The sequence below is a fragment of the Pinus tabuliformis genome, chromosome Q (assembly GCF_031772625.1).
Source record: "Pinus tabuliformis cultivar Carrire ecotype Pingquan chromosome Q, CPIR1, whole genome shotgun sequence".
Taxonomy (NCBI): domain Eukaryota; kingdom Viridiplantae; phylum Streptophyta; class Pinopsida; order Pinales; family Pinaceae; genus Pinus; species Pinus tabuliformis.
In genome coordinates, this window is record NC_142296.1 from 206,764,413 (window position 1) to 206,773,612 (window position 9,200).

Genomic DNA, 9,200 nt, shown 5'->3' on the forward strand with positions numbered 1-9,200 from the left:
TGCATTAAGCTACTGCGCGATAGTAAAGCTATCAAGGGACTGCAGGAACTCATAAATAGATGCGTTGGGACTGCGCCAGGAGAACCTCGTGTAGTTTGGAAGATTGGAAAGCATGCGATAAGGACGGGAAGGGAAATGAGATTGACTGCCTAGATTCGAGAATATGAGATGGACCAAGTGATTCTAGATTTAGGATCGAACGTGAACATTCTTCCGATGCAAACATGGGAGCGCATGGGAAGGCCTATGCTACAATGGTCTCCTATCCAACTGCGAATGGCGAGCCAACAAAAGATCCTACCTATGGGAAGATTAAAGGGAATCACGTGGATATTGAAGGAGCAAGCGCGCTGGCATATTTTGAAGTGATAGAGATTGTTGATGACAACAATCCCTACCCTGCACTATTAGGAATAGATTGGGCCACTCACATGAACGGGGTGATAAATCTAAAGAAGCACAAAATGATTTTTGAGAAAAATTCTTTGCGTGTAGTTGTACCTTTGGACCCTGCAGAAAGATCATGCTACACGAAGCCAGTGCGTGACTATGAAAACGACGATGACTTAGATTGCATCTACAAGATAACTGTGCAAGAGCAGGACTGGGTAAATCCCACTGTGGATGGACAAATCTCATGGGAGCGCGAAAGCTCCTATACGTCGGATTCAGATGAAGAGATAGAGTGATGGCAGAATAGGTTACACGAGGTAACCACACTGAACTGCAACATGATGATAAGATCACTGCGCTGCGTATCAACAGAAGTAAGGGATCTGCCTACGTATGATGGGTTAAGCGAGGTAGATGCGTTCCTGAACAGATTTGAAAGAGATATACTAGAAAAACAACGTTTCGAGGCCTTGAAATGGGTGCTACGCGGTATGCCCGAGGTGGTGGGGTACACACCAAGGAAGCTTTGAGGACTGGCGCGAATGCAAGAGAATTATGCGCATGCATTTTGGGAAGCCTCAGATGCATCTAAAAGACAAGTATGACGGATGAGATGATCCGTGCGCACACCTCGCCAAGTGGGCAAAGGTCTATGGGGAAGAGCCACAACCTGAGTGGGTGCACCTGTTCTGTCATACCCTAGATGTTATACCCATGAACTGGTATATAGAGATGGAGCTCCACCATGGGACAAGTGAATGGGATATCTTGTGTGAAGGGTTCCTGTTAACCTTCACGTTTGAGGATCACTGTTGGGACACTTTTGACGACTCACTACAAGCAATAAAAGCAACTATCTTTAAGATACCCCAGGAGCCAATAGAATTGATTCAGCCTCAGTGGGCTACTCAATTGAGTTGCACGTTAGAGTGTTATAATGTAAATACTGAAGAAGATGACTAGGATCCATGAAAATTTAACATTCCAGAAACTAAAGGCCATCGCGAGGTTCAAGGAACACTGATTGAAGACCCTGACATAACCACGCTGGTAAAGACAAAGCAGGTGAACATTGGTACAGAAGTCGAACCTAAGTATGCAAGGCTCGGCAACTACTAGGATGACACGATGGTGGATAAGGTCGCTGAGTTACTCCGCAAGTACCAAGACCTATTCCCAACCAAGATCATGGACTTAAAAGGAATCGTAGGAGATTTAGGAATGATGCGGATCACATTAAAGCCCGACGCAAAGCCAGTTAAGTAGAGGCCTTACCGCTTGAACCTGAAGTACAAAGAGAAGGTCCACATAGAACTAGACAAGATGCTCGCAGCTAGAATCATTGAGCCAGTGGAAGAATCTGATTGGGTAAGCCCTATGGTAGTGCAGGAAAAGAAGCAAAAGGGCGAGATAAGAATATGCATGGATCTCAGAAAATTGAAGGATGCGTGTGTGCATAACCCATTCCCAACTCCATTGACAAATGAAGTATTGGAAAATGTCAGCAGGTAAGAAGCATATTCCTTTACTGATGGGTTCTCAGGGTACCACCAGATCAAAATCGCGCTGGAAGATAGGAGCAAGACCACCTTCACGACTGAGTGGGGTTGATTTCACTACACTGTTATGCCGTTTGGATTGAAGAACACGTTGGCCATCTTTTCGTGCATAGTTATTGCAGCGTTCAAGGAATATATCCACAAGTTCCTGGAGGTTTATTTGGATGATTGGATTGTATTTGGATTGGTTAAGCACCATGTAGCAAGCTTACGCTTGATGTTGGATACCTGCCGACAACACCAAATCACATTGAGCCTTAAGAAGTGTACGTTTCTCGTTCCCTTTGGGAACTTGTTGGGACATGTGGTTTGCAAATAGGGACTGATCGTAGATCCTGTGAAGATTGCGATGATTCTAAATTTGGAAGCGCCGCAAAGTGTCAAACACTTGTTCTCTACCTTGGGACATTCAGGATATTACAGGAAGTTCATCAAAAGCTATGCCCAGATCACCGCACCAATGGAGAAGCTGTTGAAAAAGGATGTCACGTTTTGGTGGAATGATGACTGCATGAAGAGCCTGGAGGTACTAAAAGAAAAATTGGCCTCTGCGCCGATCCTGGTCTTCCCGAAATGGGATGAGGAATTTCATGTCCATGTTGATGCCTTGTGTATAGTGCTGGGAGTAGTCCTAACACAGGAGGGTAGAGAGGGCTTGTATCACCCTATCACGTTCGTGAGTTGCAGGTTGTCTAAAGCAGAAAAGAACTATTCCATAACTAAATGCGAAGGATTGGCTATGGTGTACGCACTCCAAAAATATCGACACTATTTTCTAGGAGGACACTTCAAGATGTATACAAATCATTCTGCACTGAAATACTTGGTCAACAAGCATATGTTGGGAGGCAACATATGCAGGTGGCTTTTATTGTTCCAAGAATATGATTTTGAGGTAGTTGTGAAGCCTGGATGCCTGAACGTGGGTCTAGATCACATGTCGCGCATTGAGACAGGAGAAGATCTTACTAGTCTAGAGGAAGGTTTACCTGACGCACAGCTCTTTGTTGTGCGCATAGTGGATGGACACTTTGAATACATAATACACTTTCTTACAAATGGAACTGCACCGAATGAGTACTCCGTCTAGGAGAAGAAGGAACTGGTGGTGCATGTAGCATATTTTTCTGTCATCGCGGGGCACCTATATAAGATGGGCAATGATGAGATACTACGAAGGTATGTACTTGAATTTGAACGAAGTCATATCCTCGTGGATGCGCATGGGGGCATTGCAGGAGGAAACAATGGAGGGATAACAACCGTGCGGAAGATCCTCCGCACAAGGTTGTGGTGGCCAACACTTCATCGGGGTTCAAAAGCACATTACAAGGCCTGTGATGTATATCAAAGAACAAGTAAACCATCATGGAGGGACGAGATGCCTTTGAATCCACAAATGACGCCGCAACCCTTTGAAAAGTGGGTGATCGACTTTGTAGGACCTATCAAACCTCAGGGAAAGACGGGCGCGCGATACATTATCACTGCGACAGAGTACCTAACTCGTTGGGCAGAAGCGCTGCCAGTAAAATATTGCACGGCTGCCACGACCATGAAGTTTTTGTTCGAACACATATTGACACGATTTGGATGTCCAAAGATCTTGATGAGCAATCATGGTACACATTTCCCGAATGAAACAATCAGAGCGCTAACAGAAGAGTTTCATGTGTATCATCAGAAAAGCACACTGTATCACCCACAAGCCAATGGGACGGTAGAAGCATTTAACAAAATGCTTGATACTGCACTGACTAAAGTATGCAACGTGCAGTGATTGGACCTACGAGTACCTGCAATATTATGGGCTTATAGGACAACCTCCAAGAAATTGACGGGACAGACACCTTTCCAGTTTGTCTATGGAGTGGAAGCCATAATGCCAATGGAGTATATTGTGCCTAGTCTGCGCATAGTAGCGCTCACAGGTATGACGGACTGCAGAACCCTGAAGGAGTGGCTCGCATAGTTGGAGGAACTCGAAGAGGAATGGTTTTTGGTTGGATTCCATCAATAGGTACAAAAGCAGCGCGAAAAGGCCTGGCATGATCGACATATTAAGTTGTGCACCTTCAAAGTAAATGATTTGGTGTTACTGTATGACAGTAAGTTTGATAAATTCCCAGGAAAGTTTAGAATGAATTGGCTGGGACTGTATGCTGTTAAGAGGGTAACAGACGGAGGCACAGTGCAGCTGATAAAGCTAAATGGAGAACCTTTCCTAGGAAAAGTGAATGGCAGTTGATTGAAGCCATACACGGGTGGCCCAACCATTTGACTAGTTGACAGAAGCACAGTCTTTGCGCTCCAAGTAGCTAGAAGAAGGCATGGAACTATAAACAGATGCAGGGGAGCAATTCTGACACCACAGTCTCAGAACAATGAGTACAGGAGATTCAGCAGGCATCCATTTAGTGCACTGCCGACCTTACAGCCGTCCGAGCAGGGTTGGAGGCAATCTGCATGAAGATATCCGCATCGACAGAGTGAATTGAGGGCAAGTCACAATGTTTGTCTTGGGGGCCTGTTGGGCGTGGAATCCCCCCAAGGCATGTTTTGGGGCATAAAGCCCAAGTTTCTACTAAGTCCATTATATATACTTCGAGAATTGTGGGCGCGAAGTCGTAATAGAGTCATAGGATTGTGCGCCCTTGTTTTTGTAATGTAATTTCGGTTTGAAAGATCTACCCATGGTCTATGTACCATGGGATTTTATAAATAGAGTGAGGATCTAAGTGTAAGAGACATAAAAATATAAGGATGGATAAATCTAAGAAATTGATGAAGCATTGAGTCGAAGTGTAAGTTGCATATTTGGGTCGTAGAGTAGGAAAAGGCTCTACAACTCAGTGCGCAGAGGCCTAATAGTCTGCAACTGAGTGCGCAGACCCCTGCAGCTGAGTGCACAGGACATGTCTGTTAGTGTCAGTCTTTGAAGCCTTCCACCAGTGATCAAACATGCTCTTACAAAGTGATTTTAGGGTGTCAAGGTAAAATTTTGTTTTCACTCCTTCCAAAGTCTTCCAAGTATTGGTCCATGTCACCATCAGGATGAGTGTACCATCATTCAAAGAGTTGTCATCATCATTTCAGGTTCCAATGGGTCATTTTACACCTTGTTCGTGCTTTAGTTGTACTTGGGTTAGCCTCATTTCCCTCTCCTAGGGTTTTGAAGGTAATTTCTCTTGGATGGTCAAATCATCAACAAAACTTGTTTCCTGATGTTCATACACCTTCCCCTATCCTTAATATACCTTCTTAAATGCTTCCCATCACTCATATTCCTCAAATTCATCATTTTCCCACAAACCCTAGTTTATTGCTACAATTTGACAATGTTCTAGGCTAGGCTTGTGTTTTTCCCTTTTGGACCCCTTCCCCTCACTCAATATTTGATATTACACTTTCCCCTTCCCCTCACTCAAGAATTTAGAAGCCCCTCATCCCCTTCATTTCCCTTCATTTCCACAAATCCCCTGTTCCACACGTCGGGATAGGTTTTATTCAAATGATGTTTCTGAGAAAGAGAAGATGCATTTGACAAAAGTGAGAGAGGATTTTGTCAATCATTGACCCAAGAAGAAAAAACTCTTTTAGTTTTTACACAGGTTTCATGGTTTGGGAGAAATGTCAAAAACATCATTAGCCTCAAGAGGATTGATGCACTTCTGGAATGACCTTTGGAAAATCAAGCTTTCACCTAGCTTGGATGTTTAAATGACTTGATTGATGATTTAAATGATATCTAGACAGAGATCGCTTTCCAATGAGCTATCATGAGCTCAATTTGGAGTTGAGGAAGACCTTCAAAAGTTGACTACAACAGCACTCTGCATTTAGGCAGCCTCATTTTGCACATTTTGACCAGTCTTGGGAGATTTGACTTTTGATAGGGCAAATCAACTCAAAATTGAGAAATTCAAGATTTTTTGGAAGGTATACTCAATAATATTTCTAACGATCTATAGTACACCCAATTTGGACATAGGGAAGGCTTTCAAAAGTCGTTTGCAAAAATGCACTGCGCATCAAGAAGGCATTGCGCATCAGGGGGTCGGTGCTGCGCATCAGAGAGGCACTGCGCATCAAGCAGTTTTCTCCAGTGTAAATTTACACTGGCAGTGCGCATCAGAGAGGCACTGTGCATTGGGTTCAGGGTGCTACACATTGGCTAGTAACTCCTCAAAACCCTCAAATTTCACCTCTAATCACTCTCATTGTTGCATTTCTCCTCCAAGCAAGTAAGTAAACTCTCTTTTGATCTCACATAGTCTTTTTTATGCTTTGATGGTGGTTTTACTATCATAAAATTAAAAACCCTAATTTGTCTCTAAAACTGTTAGAAAATTATATATTACGGAGCAATGGAACACATAAAATATTGCAGAAATATAAACACAGAAAACACACAAAACAAGAGAGACACAGATATACGTGGTTCACCCAGTTTGGGCTACGTCAACCCCGAACAACCAATCCTTCCTTTCTATTATCCAGCAAAATGAAGAGACACAACCTACAGCAAATCCACTGTAATATCCTCTGTTTTCTCTCACAGTCTCACCTCTCTGTTTCTCGCTCACACAATACACATCTATCACACAGCCTCAAATACAATACCCTCATACAAAGGGAGGGGTTGCCTTCTAGGGAAAAAAACCCTAAACTAAACATAAGTTCTACCGTCAGATCATCCGCCTAATGAACAGCCTAGATTGACTAGAAATTACTATACTTTTACAAGGCAATTTTACAGCTGCTTTTAGCTTCGGGGGCGCTGCCCCCGAAACCCCCCGCCAGGGGGGGGCTCCCAAAGGTTGCAACCACCCCCTTGCAGCGAATATTTTACGGGCGACGTTGCCGCCCCCATTTCGAATTGGGGTCCTATGTGGCGATACCTTTGAATATAGAAGATAATCAGGCTCCACACCCAACAAAAACTACTTCATACACTACAAATTACAGTTGTTTATTCCCTATTCCCTAATTTCATTTGCCCAAAATTTATCTCCTAAACCCCATCCTCCCTAACTCCTTTTCCTTTCTCCTATCTCCCAAACCCTACCCTTCACATATCAAACCCTATACTCATATACCCTAAACCCTACCATACTCCCAAACTCTATCATTATTCCCAAACCCTATCATTACTCTCAAACCCTACATCATTCATTAACCTTTCTTATTCCCCACATCCCTTTCCCATTCTTGTTCACCCTCACCTGCTTTCCTTTTTAAACTTCTTCGTACTCCTCTCAGTCATCACAAGGGAAACAGCTATAAAGTATGGAGAGGGATAGTGAGTATGACTATGAGAGAGAAACCCTTAGTGACAGTTCCATGGAGAGACTTAAGGAGAAAAAAGGAGCATGATAAGCTAAAGATCTTGGCTGAGGCTTCACTAGCCCAACAAATTGATCAATGAGGGACCCATGTGCCAAATTTGGGCAAGTTTTGAGAAATTTTTGTCATTTTCAATTTTTGGAATTTTACAACACAGGAAATTTCGGCTGATGCACAACGCCACCGGCACTGCGCATTGAATTGGTGCATCCTCTTGACAAATGGCTTATATATTTGAATTCAGCATAAAAAAAATAAACAAACCTAGAAAGTTTCATCAATTTTGGAGAAGATCTAGGCCACCAACAAGGCAAAAAACACCTAAAAATTGTCCTCTCTGCCACTTTTTGGACCCACAGGAACCAGTCTTGGGAGAAATGATTTTTGAAGGATCAAATCAACTCCAAATCAGAAAATTCAAAGTGTTCTAGAAACTAGACAGGAAGAGCTTTCCAACAAGCTATCTTGGGCCTAATTTAGAGAAGTGGAAAGCCTCCAAAAGCAGCCTTGAATGGGAACTACGCATCAGGGAAACTTTTGCCAATTTTGCCTAAAAACTCAAAATTTCACCTAGTTTGACTATCAGTTGACTTTTTCTTTTCTCCTTGGTAAATTAATGATGTAATATGATGACAAATGATGAAAAATTACTTGAGGGGGTAGATACATCAATTAGAGGTTGTTTGAGGTTGAATGAATCTGTTTCCATAGCTTTAGAGGTAAGCTGTTACACTGCCTATTTTCTAGTTCCTAGTTTAGATGTTGTTGAAACAGCTCCTTCACTCATGGATTCAACCCCCAATGGCTATCATAGGTGTTTTTATGCCTATATTATGTACTTTCTTAGTCATTTTTAAAATTTTGACTCTTGTGGATGCATTGAGCACTATAGTAAATCACTTCTGCAGTTTGCAAGGAAATGAACCAGGGTTTTGCAGCATTTTGTGGGATTCTAGTGGTAAAGTGTCTTGGCATTGTTTTCTCTTTTTTAATTTAGTTTCTCTTATGTGTATGTGTTCCAAAATCTATTTCTTTCTTCATAACTAAATGAATCAAGAGAATTTGGTAGAACCAATTGATATTCAGTGCTCAGCCTAGAGGATACATTTAGTTTTTAATGTTTTCTGCTGTTTGAAGAGGACTCATGAACCTTGCATTCCCTCTCCAACTCCTCACTAGTCTTTAGACTCACCATTGCATCCAATTCAAAGTGCTAAAACACTTTCCTACCTCGCCCCATAGAAACCTCTTCAAATCTGAGTTGATTTCATGGTCCCAAAGCTGCCTTCCTCATTTGATCCAACAACCAACCATTAAAAATCAATCAAAATCCTCTGAACAAATATACCTAGCCTAAAATCAGCATTTACTTTCAGTCATGTCAAGCCTAAGTTGCCATATTCTTGTGAGATTGACAAGGAGAGATCCCTCTCCCTACCTGGTAGGGCTAGCTACCAGGTTAAGCGTGGTTGGATGTTACCCTAGACTTGCCTTTCTCAGCCCGAGGCAGATTTAGGCTATAACATAATGGCGACTCAACAACAAATTGTATCAAGTTTAGATCTGATTGTTAATGGTGGACAACGATCAGACACCAGAAGGCTGAAATCATTCACCTAGCAACTCTAAATCAGTTTCAAGATCAGATCCAAGGACTCCACTGGAGGATGAACTCAACCAGCAAAAACATGAAAGGACAATATGGAAAGCTCAGGTATTCAGGTTGGAATTTCGTCCAAGACATTATTTTCTTCGTTATAAATGTTTTCTTCTCTTTTCTCGAGAATATCAAGAAGGCTTTCAACGTATATTGTATTTGTGAGAAGATCCTAGTCCTGCATTTGAATCTTTCCCTTTGAAGATTGTGAATACAAAATGTTTGCATGCCTTTGAGCTTGATCA